Source organism: Lates calcarifer, linkage group LG21 (genome assembly GCF_001640805.2).
Source record: "Lates calcarifer isolate ASB-BC8 linkage group LG21, TLL_Latcal_v3, whole genome shotgun sequence".
NCBI classification, from domain to species: Eukaryota; Metazoa; Chordata; class Actinopteri; family Centropomidae; genus Lates; species Lates calcarifer.
In genome coordinates, this window is record NC_066853.1 from 25,341,329 (window position 1) to 25,354,665 (window position 13,337).

A 13,337-nucleotide genomic window follows, 5' to 3' on the forward strand; every position below is an offset into this window, starting at 1 on the left:
GACTTTGATAATAAGATAAGATGGATACACTGATGATACTATGCGCTATAAGAGGACATGGGGACATGTCATTTTGGATGAACTTATTGACAATATCTATTTTAGGGTCATGAGTTAAATGTTTTGAGTGAGTGATGGCCTTTTATCTGACAAATTAAGTGTGCTGCTCTCTATGCATTGATGTAGTTAATGTTTTGGCAATCTTATTCTCTCTATTGACCATTTATTATTTTGTATATGTAAAAAATGATAATTAGAGCGATGTTTTATTTTGCAGTCCCATGGGTCCAGCTTAGAAATGCCTAACATGCCCCGTCCTCATTGGTAAAGGTAACAGTGGAGCTGAGCTCCTTGAGGACCATCTGCAGTCTGAAATCTTCATTGTTGACCTTTTCCAGCTTAACCTTTATTCTCTCTCTGCCTAAATTATAGATTGTGTGTATATTATATGCTGAATGTGTCATCCCATCCTGCTGTTAGTTCAGACAGGACTTGGACAGGTGCCTCCACACATGAGTTTGGAGACTGTGTGTTTCTGGAAATGAACAGAGTATTTCATCCTTGACTTTGGCAGAGCTGGGCTTCCCTCTGCCCTGTGATGTTAAGCACCACCTCCCCACACTGCATCACTGGGGAATTTCTGCATTTCTTTATGCTTTATTTTTTCCTCATGTGTTTAACATTTCTACCTTCAACAGCCTTTGTATGAATGCGTCTGGTGTTGTGGTGATTTGTTGATTGTAGCCACAGTTTACTGTTCGGTGATAAAATAATGTTTTTTATCTCCCCTGGGTCTTACAGCCTCAACACTTCATGTGTCTCGCCCTCCTGCACTATGAACAAACTGACCTCAGATCTGCAGTTACTGAGAAGTGAATTGAGTGTAACCTTTTAAATGTGACACTGAGGATAGTGTGGTGAAAGATTTAGAAATGAATAAAATGATCTTAGCTTTCCTAACACTGAACTCTATGACCTTAAGGCTCAGTTAAATCAGATCTGCAGCAGTTTTAAGTTAAACTTCAGTTCCACCTTGGGGAAACAGGTTAAAATCTGTATTTGTTGTGGGATGGAATAAATTTTCATCCAGTTGATTCAAAGACTCTTTGAAGATTCTGGAAATACCTTCAAAACAGCAGTAAGTTTTGTTAAACAACCTTTTGGGTTTTTAAAACATCCTCAAGGATTTATTTTCAGCAAAATTGTTTATTTAGCAGTGAAACTTTGATATAACAAAGGTTAATACATGATAGAAACAACCTGAAGCTACCTTAGACTGTGTGTGGAGCAGATTTCTGTTAGACCTCTGATAGTAAGACAGGTTCAATATAAACTGCAGTCTGTGTCTCTCTCTGTGCTCTCCTGCTGTTCATCCCTCATCAGAACCTGTGCCCTGATACCTGCCTCAGCTGCTGCTCCTTATCACCTATAAGTTTTTGTATGTACACAGGGATGACAGAGAGCCATCCTTGCTCAGTCTATGCAGTCAAACACCTGCAGTAACTAATATTGTTAATGCATGTGCAGAGAGAATAAAGATAAACTCTGAAAACCGTAATCAGGAAGATCTTTTACATACTAATTGTGATCATTTGGATCATGTGGTGTCTGGAGGCTGTGAGACTTCAAGATACAAAAACATCTCATGGTGAGTGAGGAGTGTGTAACACATCCTCTCACTCTACACATTGAGGTAATGTTCAACATAAGCCTCCAAAGATTTCACTGCGAGCTTCTGCTGATATATTTGACTGTGACATGTGCTGGTGCTGCTGTTAGTGGGTCCACTCTGTATTTTGAGCTGACAGTCACCATGTTTAAATGTGACAGGCCTGCAGCTACACATCCTGTCCGGTCCACCAGCTCTGGCTCGGTCTGGACTGCAGAGGGCTGATATGGGCGTTCAGCTGTAATCTCTGTTTGCTCTGCGTCCCTCCTTTTTCAGGATGAACAGATTAACACACATGCTTTGCCAAACATATTTGGACAGTGACAACTACTGCTGTGCTTCACTGCAGCTCAGTGCACTCTTCATTCATTCATCCACCATTCTGTCCATCCCTGCAGTCCTTCAACCATTCATTCTCTCCATCTATTCCCTATTCACCTTTTTAACTATCCAGCATGGTCCAGGTCTGACAGTTATCACAGTGTTTAACTGTTGCCACTGTCCACTTCTCAGACTGGAGCAAAAGGACGTCACACAAGCTGATTAATGAAGTCAAATAAAGGAAAAAGCAGAAAAATGAGTGGAGAAGCAGGATGACAGTCCCCCCATCCACAGGGCAGGATGGGTCCAGGCATGGTCAGATGAGTATGAAAATGATATGGTTCTGTGGCCGCTGCAGTCATTAGATCTCCACCCAGCTGAACACCTGTGGGAGAATTTGGACCAGCATGTCATCCTGCTCTCTCCACCTCCATCATCAATACACCAATTAAGGGAAGAATGGTGTTCAGAGACTTGGAGAAATCAATGACAAGGAGCATTGAAGCTGTTCTGGAGGGAACACTTTCTGTTGCTTTTTCCTTTGATTTGGAACCATCTGTATTTGAGAAAAAAAAATGTAAATCATACAAAACAAACCTACAGGTTTCATCATTTACGGTTCATGGATGGCTGATTTGACCCTCTGGAGGAAAATAAAGTTAAATAAATATTTTATTTTTGCTGTGTTTTGCTGCATAAATATGAGTATTCCATAACTGCTGGAGTAAAAACAAAGTAAATCATCATATCATCCAACCTGTATTATCTTTTGACTGGTAGATTTCCTCAGGATGCAGAGAGCAAAGAGAGAAAGAAAAACAAGGTGACACAAAGCCTTGCTCTCTGCCCCCTGTCATGTAATTATTATTTACTGACAACGTGTGAGGGTTTGGGTGAGTCAATGAATGGTATGCTTGATGGTTGAATGCTGAAGTACTCAACTACAATTTTTCCCATGAGCTCTTTAAATCCCTCACTGAAGAAATATATTGATCCAAAGGGGAAGTTTGCTCATGATCCTCCTAAGAACATGTGCAATGGAAAAGGACAAAGATTAAATAAGGAGTCACAGATAAGAAGCTGGTGATGCTTTGTAAAAGTGAATTTACTGACTGGCCTGGATTGTCTCCTCCTCACTCTGTTCATACTCAACTGTTTCATAAATCAGCAACAAGACAGTAGAGGGGTAGCCCCACCATCAACACTCAAGATGAATCATGTGATTGTTGTGAGCATGAGCTCTAGCAGGAAATACCAGAGGCTATTCACTTTAACAGAGAATATTTCAACCTGTCTGAGCATAAAGCATTTTTTCATGTCTGTGACATATTCAGATACAGCCAGTAGGCAATTTGAGGGGGAATGAGGAGGAATGAGGGGGTGCCATCCCCCCTTGTTAACAAAATCAAATACATGGCACTGTCCGTGGTACTAACCAGTTCCTGGGGTTGCACATAGAGGACATCCTGACCTGGAGCGCTAACACCACTCAAGTAATACAGAAGAACCACTTCACTCAAAATCTGCTTGTGTCCCCCTACCTCTGCTCCATAGAGAGCATAGTTACATACTGTATGTGTGTGTGGTTTGCCAGCTGCACAGCAGCAGAAAGAGAAGGGCTCCTGAGGGTTGGCACCATCGCTCAAAAGATCATCAGATGCCCTCAGCCCTCCCTGGGAGAACTCTACAGTTCATGCTGCCTCAAAAGAGCCCAGGTTATATTAAAAGATCCATCCCCTCCTGGAGACTCTCTGTTTGAATGGCTGCCTTTGGGCAAACAGTTCAGGTCAATTAAAGTTCGGACAAATAGACTGAAAAACTGCTTTTACCCAAGAGCCATAACTGCACTCAATGCTGCTTGTTTTTAAGGGATTGTGCAATGAAAGGGAAATGTCTTGTACGTATGTGTATGTTTAGAGATTTAGAGTTTTTAGAGTTGTATTTCTTATATAGTCATATTTTTATGAGAATTAGATGCTGCACTGTTTCACTCAAATTTCATTGTACAGTGTAAATGTGCAGTGCCAATAAAGATATATACTATATTCTATTCTACACTGCTACCTGCAGAATTGCTCTAATATTTCTTGAATACTTAAGTAGCATCTATGCTGCTGAAAATGCACCAAGCCACATCTGCAACAAAATATCTGAATATCTGTTGCCTGAAGGAGACATGACCACACAGCACTGTAACCCAAAGACATGAAGCCCATTTGCAGTGAAGCTCTTCAGTGTGTATAATTCACATTGTCATTATTAATGACTAGTTGTATGTATTATATATTGGATGAATGTAATTACACTAATTAATGACTAATGTTCCCTTGTTACCTAATAATCACCTTAACACCGACACTAATAGCAGGTGTACCTCATGCTTCCAGGAGAGAGAGCTGTCTGTAGCACTGCTCTCTGTGTAGACACCTCTCACAGCTGTGTGTACAAATGAACCAAAACATGGGAACAAATTAATTACAACGTGGGACTGAGCTGTATCTTGTAGCACAGTAACATTGTTACAATATCTGTAACTGTACTCACTACTGCTACAATTTAATCCAGTTTTCACTGAGACAACCCCACCATTTTGTAGCATTTCTTTCATTTAATATTGCCTTACATTCTAATAAACAGAGATTTTCCAAAATGGCTGCCATGGTCATTAGAATGTCAATCTGCAATGGGCCTATATCCAGATTTATTCCAGATATACAGCATTGAGCTATACCAAATATACATGCCAAATTTGGTGCTTTTATCATAAAATGGTTAGTATAGGTTTGCTGATTCCTCACTTCATCATTCTTACAAAGGGAATTTGTGTTCCCTAAACAAAAAACAAACAAAAAAACAAACAAGAAACAGCATCTTGACATGGCAAAATGTTCCTAGCCTCTGCTCTAACTTGCTAGGTTTGGAGGTGTACTAGCCAGCAGGTGGACACAATGTTTGAATGTGCTAAATTGTGAAAAAAGTAGACAACAGGGGATTTCAGGGCAGTGTTATGGATGAGTGTGAACTTTCCATTTATTCAAATATATAATGTTTGAAAATTCTTTATGCAAATGATTAGGCTATCCATATTTCACCATTTAAACCATTCAAATTAAAATGGTGGTTTAAAGTTTGTTTGAGTCACGCATATCTTTACATATTGTTATTATTTAACTGGAAAAGGAAAAGGAAGTGCTGAGGCAACAGTGGTTCATGTATGAGAATGATGACTATGAAGAGGAGTCTGTTGTGAGCATTTATCATATCAAAACCTAGACATAATGGTCAGGTTTTAGATATGCTTGGAATCCCTTTGTATTTAGATTATCAGAAGAAAGAAAATAACACACTGCATGTTTGGTGGAGTTAAGATCAATCAAAAAATAAACATTTTATGTCACATCATCAGAATTGTGTTTGTGCTTGTCATGCTGTGTGGGAAGAAAGAGACAACCAAGAAATACTGTGAAACAGATTTACAGTCCTAAAACTAGACAAGTTTGTCTGCACTATGTTACCATTCCTATTGAATACTAAGAAATCTGTATACAATCAAGGTGTGCAGGAAGCCTGGATTCAGAGAATATAGACTGTTTCCATACAGCCCTTTCCTGTCTCCCATCATCCAGAGCATACCGCTGTGGACAGCATGGACATGAAATATAATGAGAATCAAAAATGACTGGCAGGGAGCTCCCAGCCATACACGACACTTAGCACACACACTGTCTGAGGACTGTTAGCACACAGCTCACAAACCAGGTGTGTTAGCTCTGTTGGCTCAAAGTCTTCCTCTATCTCCAGTCCCCTCACCACTTACATCCTGCACTGATATCACTCAATACTCATACTCAGTACTGCTGCTAATTAATAATGTGCCACTGTGTACAACATAATGGTTGATACATGTATCAACAACTGCAATGTCATGTGCAATTACTGTTCTGTGCTGAAGTAAACAATATTATTGGCTCAGTGGTTTGTACCATACTGGCACAAATGCATACAGCCAATTCTCTTTAAACCATTTCTAGCCATTCTGGCAGAATAGCTCAGTTTGTCAGTTTGTCTGCCACTTTGGTGTCTTAAGTCTTAAGTAGTTGTCACAGAAGACAACTGAAAGGTGTGGCAGTGTCATGGTTTTGCATAATGCTGTCACCAGTTTGGCCCCTAGAGGTAGCATCTTCTCCTGCTCATTTAGGGCAACGTTGAAAAATGTGGATGCCCTTTGATAGAGCAGTAGGTAATGAATGATGCCAGATGAACTGGCCTGGCAGAAAAAATTAAAGCCCCACTTGTTGGCAATATACTGGCAGAGAGAGCCAGCTCTTGTACCTTTATGCCACCCTGACCTCATCCACACTATGCTGGTAAGTAGATGGGATCAGGAGACACTGCTCATGAAGCATCTCAAAAAGGGGGCTGATTTTGTAGAATCTTGACTGCCATTGCACTGCTGATTATCATTAAGGTGAATGAATTGGAGTAATGACTTGAATCTTTTCCCCAGCGTGATATCAGCTATCATGTTGAAACGTGACTCATGGTGCCAGTAGTCCTCCATGGCTGGGAAGTTCAAAACATCCATAAAAGTAATATATGTTCAATCATCTTATCAGTGAAGAGTGTTTTGAAGTACAGGAAGGGTGTCTTTACAACATCTGGAATGACTCAATGTCTTCACACTTCCAAATTCTTCTAGAGCTTTTCTTAGTGCTTGAGGGTGAACAAGGGTCCACCAAGGAAACTGTTTTTAAGATGTTTTTCCCTTTTCACTTCTTCTTATGTTGCAGTGGTTTAGAAGATGAGCTTGTTGAGGCAGCCTTCCCCTCATCCATGGAATCAAAAGAAGTGTCCCCACTTTCTTCTGCTTGTGTGGGCTGATAATTAGGATCATCATCATTTGATCATTGTCATCGCTAAGGTCAGCATCAGAGTCTTGAGGATTTTCTGGCACAAGGGCCAGAATAGTGTGTGGTCCCGTGGTGTTCTGGGAACATTACAAGGCAATGTCCTTTACACCAGGGGACATTATCAGAATATTCTGTGTTAGGTCCAAATGCAATCATTCTGATAAATTGGTCAATGAAATGTTCTCATACGACCAACAGGGGACCATATGTGAACGTTCTTTATACATCCCAAATGTCTTCTTTTTAACATTACAAGGTGAACATAAGATACCCAAATTGGAACGTTGCCATAAAGTCATATGGGGAACTGTAGCACTGTCATTACTGAAAGAGGAAGTTTTAGGAACATTTCCAATGTTCTGTAGCTTTGAGAACTCAAGGTCCCCAGTACATCCTTCCTACGTGGGACTGCCCACACTGATCTATTGTAATCCCATAACATAAACTACAGGTCCTACCAGACCAAGTAAAACTGTAGTTAACCCCTTGAACAGAGAGGGGGTATTTTTTTATTGCTTATGAACTCAAGAGTGAGACTGTTATTTCTTCTTTGAAAAACTACAGTCTCACAATAAGTACTTGATGAAATGTAGCCACAGACTAATGGGGAAAATAAAATCCAAACCCTGTTATTATGTGCTTCTTTTATTACTTTAATCCTGATACTATTTGCCAAAATTCATTTGGACTGTGAGTTTGTGGGCACAACACTACAGATTTCATTTTCATTGGGTTTTACTGGTTGTTAATATTTGTTGATCCTTTCTTTCCAGGGGGGATACCACCTTATTTCTGAAATAATTTATCTCCCTCCATCTTTGCTGTGTAGTAATCCTGTGAGCACGAACTATGTGCATGTTTACTCATGCATGCTGTAAATAACTGATAGGACATGGATGTTGCTGCAGCTGTGTGTGTGTGTGTGTTAAAATGACCTTGTATGTGTACGAGAATCATCCTATATGCAATGATGCATGCTCTCAGGTCACAGCAGGTCAGTTAACCAGCAGGACATCCACAAGTTGCGATACCTCCTCCTTTGACTTCATCTCCTGTGAATAATTCTACATTAACATACAACTGCTATCAGCTCTCACACACTGTCCTCCCTTGAAAAGAAGAGCAAAATAAAACTCAGCTTTTATGGTTGCTGTTAGTAATCAGTAGGCCTGGGAGGTGGGTGAGTAATTATCTCAACAGGATGGCTGTTTCTCTGGGTGCAGTATACCTTGTTGGAGACAAATCAAGGTTCTTTCATGGAGACATGGTTTTAATTGGTGGAAATTGGAAAAGGAGAGTGGTGTTGTTTTGGACCTTGTCTGTGTAATGGATTTGTGTAATAGAAGTTTGAGGAGCATTTAAACACTTTGTTCTGCTGTGCAACCACTGAAGTTTGATTATGCTTTATTACAGCGTAGGTGCTGATGCACAGAGGGAGCCTGATGGAAACAAAGAGTGATACAGACTAGAAGTGTCACTCAACACTGTATAATATTGATCCCCTGCCTGTGCTTCAGCTGGCACAGGCAGCATTTCTTCCTGCTATTATTATTTAGTTTCCAGCTGTAACTCATAATGTTCAGGTGAGAGGAAAAACCACAGGGAAGCACCCACAGACAACAGAGCATATAGTAAAATCATCATCACATGTAAAGAGAATATGAATATATCTTTCTTATTTGCTCTTAAAAATAGATTATTCCTTGTTTCCCATTTTAAAAAATATCCTGTGGTAAATTTTTCTCTTCTGTGGTACCAGTAAACCTGAGGTACATCTCAGGGCTGTTTGTCACAGACCACTGGAGAAAGTCATTTGGTACAAATTTCCAATTCTGCTGCACAAGTAATAACCATGAGGATACCTGAGGCTGAAGTTGAGGAGCAGCTTGACCATCACTCCTCCTCTGGAGCATATATACACTGTGCATTCTGCTCTGCTTCACATGGACCCAACAATCCTCCTACTCACAAGAAACACCAGCACCAATACATTTGGCCTGAGGGATCTCCATAAACCAGGGGGAGAGGATCGACAACATCGACTTGGGACATGGGAAAGTTTTTATACCCAGCTGTAAAGTTCTGTGGAGAATCGGGGACGTCCTTCCCCATTTGGAAAATATATGGATTTGTTCCTTAGAGGCTGTAGGGATATTCTAGGATATATATACATACCTAATGCTAATATAGCATCAGTTGTTGAAAGGGTTGAAATTTGTGTTCCTATTTTTACTGATTTAGTCATTGGCTGCTTCACATCCAGTTATTTCCAGTTCACACAAACATATTACTTACATGAAAAAAAATAAAGTTTCCAATTTTTTGACACATTATTCACTTTGTGGAAATGGGTGCATGAGCACACTGAATTATCAGGCTTCAGGACATCATCAAGGGCAGTCTCCACTCACTAACTTTGAGACCAATAGCTCCAATTTTCTTCATCAAGTCCAGCTGAGTCTTAGCCCTAGCCCACCTTTGAGGAGGGACACTATAGAGATGCTGTTTGATAGAAACTGTAAAACAATCCCTGTCCACATTTTGTGAAACCAGGTCAGAAAGGCAGAATAATATATCAAACAGAATAATATATTTCTCAAATGGATTCATGGTATCCTGATCTTGCTCTAGTTGCAATTTATCCAAGTGTTCCTACAAATTTGCAAAATAACCTGACTTCCTCAAACACACCTGTAGTGCATACAGTCTGCTTCTCCCTGAAAACACCCACACACTGGCTTGTTTAATAGTACAAAAACATTTAATCCACAATGTTTCAGTTCATCAATATCACAATTTGCCTCAGCAGGCTTAACAGTCTGTACACCCTCTTTCCTCAACCCCCCGAACTTCTCTCCACCATGAAGATATGGCAAGAGGACAGACTAGACAGACACACAGGAGGCAAAAGCAAGCACATCATTCACACATATAGGAGAAAGAAATGAACACACAAAGGGAGACAGAGACAAGAGGGAGGCTAGTGTCTCTGGAGGAGGGAGAGGAGGCAGGATCAAACATAACACCGGGATTCTTGGCTGTCATCCTGTGAGAATTCACACAGTTTGAGAGTTGAGGGTTACTCTTACTTCTGACATCCAGCTTTTCACAGCAGACAAGCAGGCTTTTAATCCAGTAATTTGAGAAGGGCCATCAGCCTTTACAGGAAGATACAGCAGAGTATCATAAGTGGAAATTAATTCAAATTAATTCTTTGCATAATTTAGCCAGCTGGACAGGTCAGTCTTCACTCACTGCTTCAGAGTATGTGTTTCCTCAGTAAATCAGGGTGTAGGCCTCTTTGACGTCTTGTTAACAGGACCTGTTGCTGCATTGAAAGGAGCCAGGTCCACTGGCAATCACTCACAAAGAGCAGTTAAAGCTGAGGGACCAATGTGTTGAGTGGTTAATACATTTGAACAAATGTTACAAGGACAGGCTGGCATCATTAAGAAGGTGGTGATCTGACACAATGGCTATGACAGGGACAGACAGACAGTCAGATCAGAAACCACTATCCTGCCAGATAGAGTCAGATCAAACATGTTACCGCTGTACTGAGTAGGTTCATGCACAAACTAGATGAAACCAGAAGCAAGTTGGGAAAATACCAGGATGGCTTTAGAGGACCAGAGGTCAGGTGAACCTTATCAGAGTGAGTAACAAGGAATGAGATAAATTCCTCATTAATGGTAAGAAAGCATTTAGTTTAAGTCAAGCTTCACATAAGCCAATCATAAGCAATAATTTTGATCAAAGTTAGGAGTTTGATCACTGAACTTTATCTGGTGTCCTCTTTCATATGCTACGGTCTCCAAACGAGCCTTTGTTTATTTGTTTTCTTTGTGGAGGCTGTAATGGTGACAATATAACTGAGAAAAAGTATATATAAAAAATATAGGGCCCCAAATAGATAATTGCATTACACTTCAAGAAGCTGTGATAGTGATTTCTTCTCTTCTAACAATAGCCTCTTGCCATGGTACAAGTCTTTCATTTGTCTTGAAGAATATCATAAAGTGCTCGAGTTTGTTCTGTTGCAGTCACCACTTTATTTCATTCAACAGAAAACGACTAAACCAACCAGGAGACAGCTCAGAAGAATAAACAGATACACTTTGAAAGACTGTGGGCAAGAATAAGTAAAGGTCATTTTAATCAGGCCTGTTGGCTGACTGCTGAGCCCTGTGCTACCCACTTCATAAAGACCATTCATTATCTATACTGCTTATCCATTAAGGATTGCTGGGAGGCTGGAGCCTATACCAGCTGTCATTGGGCAAAAGGTGAGGTACACCTTGTATGGATCACCAGTCCATCGCAGGGTCAACATATAGATATACATACTCACATTCACACCTACGTGTAACTTAGAGTTACCAATTAACCTCACATGCATGTCTTTGGACTGTGGGAAGAAACCAGAGAAAACCCATGTAGGCACAGGGGGAACATACAAACTCCACAAAGAAAAAGCCCAGTTTTATACCAAAGAAGACAAACACATTTACCTTGTCTGGCTTCAGCTGGCAGTGTTGTGATGCACACACGCAGAGGGATTTACAAGCTGCAGTGGTTTGAGGTGTCACCAGCTTTCACCACAACTTTCTTGTAGCAAATAGTGACACAGCCTCATCCATGTTGACTGGCCTACCTGTATCACAAGATCTGAGCCCAGAATATTCCCAAATAGCAGCAGAGACATTTTTTTTTCTTTTTTAAGTGTCTGTATCCCCACCAGCACTCTCCATCTTTCTCAGCTGGGTTGCCTGCCTGTTCCTCCAGCTGCCTGTATCATGGCTGAGCTCTGAGTCTTTCTGTTAGTTTCATGAAAAGAGGAGCAAATGTTTTTTTTATGGTTTTTTTTAGTGAAAATCATAAAGACCATGGTATAACTATGATACTGACCAAGTCTAGTGGACAGTCATCACAATGTACCAGAATGTACCATCTCCACTCTGGCTGTATGCCCCCTGTTGGGGCTGTGCTGTTAGGGTTGTGTGTTGGGATGCTTCTGGTGCCCTGGGGACTGGCCCACGCATGTGAGGAAAATGTACAAAGGCCACATAGGCCCTCACTATGTACACAGTATTCTCAGAGCTGCACTGAATTAAATAACCAAACACCCTCCTCATGGGTACCACAGGTATTCTTAACCATTGTAGGTCTGTTGGTAGGTTGGAGCTTGTTGAAATATAAAGGTGGTAGGACTCTAAATGCTGTGTGGAGGCTCCATCCTTTTCATCCTTCAAGTACAACCATAGTATTCTGTTCCTTTGTCTCCTTACATTAGTAAATCTGCATGTGAACACCAGTGGAGATAACAAACTCTGTCACACTGGATATTATTTAGTTACAACCATCTCGCAATGATTCAACACATTTAGCTTTAATCTGCTTCCCTTCAGTCACACCTAGACAAAATGCATATTAGTTCCATACTACATGCTACACTTGAATATGATCTCCTACTGTGAACATAACATGTAACCCCACATGCTCATGGCCTTTGAGGTAATGTTAGGTCAGGAAACTGTGCTAGAGAGTAAGCTAGTTAGCAGGATGCTGTAGTCTCTGTTAGAACAGACAGGAGCAGACAGAAACCAAACTCCAAACTCTTTATATCACTCCTAACTTCAGACCCACACACACCACTTAAGTATGTGGGAGAAGTCCAGGCTTGACAGGTCTGCTGTGTCTAGTTATGGTGACTAAGCTGGTGGTTAGCAGCTACATGTAAAGCTCCCTGGTGTATTGTGAATAAAGGGGAGCTGGAAATAGAACAGGCTCTGTGGCAGAGAGCAGAGCTGCAGCATGTAGGCAGTGATGATTAGCAAGACTGCCATTACTATCATCCAAGGGTGTGTGTGTGTGTGTGTGTGTGACATTCACCCGTGCTTCACTCTAACTACACTACACACTCCACTGATGCCTTTGATAACTGCTCATCCAGGCTGCTGCACTCAATTATATTTTACACTGGGAAATGTCAGAAGCATGTCCTGTCTATATGTCTGTCCAACAGCTGTGAGATCTGTGAATTATCAAAGTTCTCTGAGTAAATAACATTCTCAAGGAAGTGTGGCAGTACAGTGCAGTTTTAGGAGCTCACAAAATCCCTCAGCCAACTCATAAATATTTCTGAAACACATGAATATATTTCTGGCCTGATGATGGCACTAGATGAAAAGCTGTGAAGTCAGCAAAATGATTAGGATTTATTCTCTGAGGACCATGGGTAACCACACCACATGTTGACACTTTGAGCAAATCTCAGGATCATAAACTCATTAGAACATGCCCTGGTCTTTAATGGTACAGGGCGCTCAGACTGAAAACATCATGGGGCTGCACTGATGTGACATGTTCTTTTAGTGAGACAGTGAAAGTCGCATTTGAGTAAAAGATCAGAGTTTCAAGGTTTATTAGATACCAAA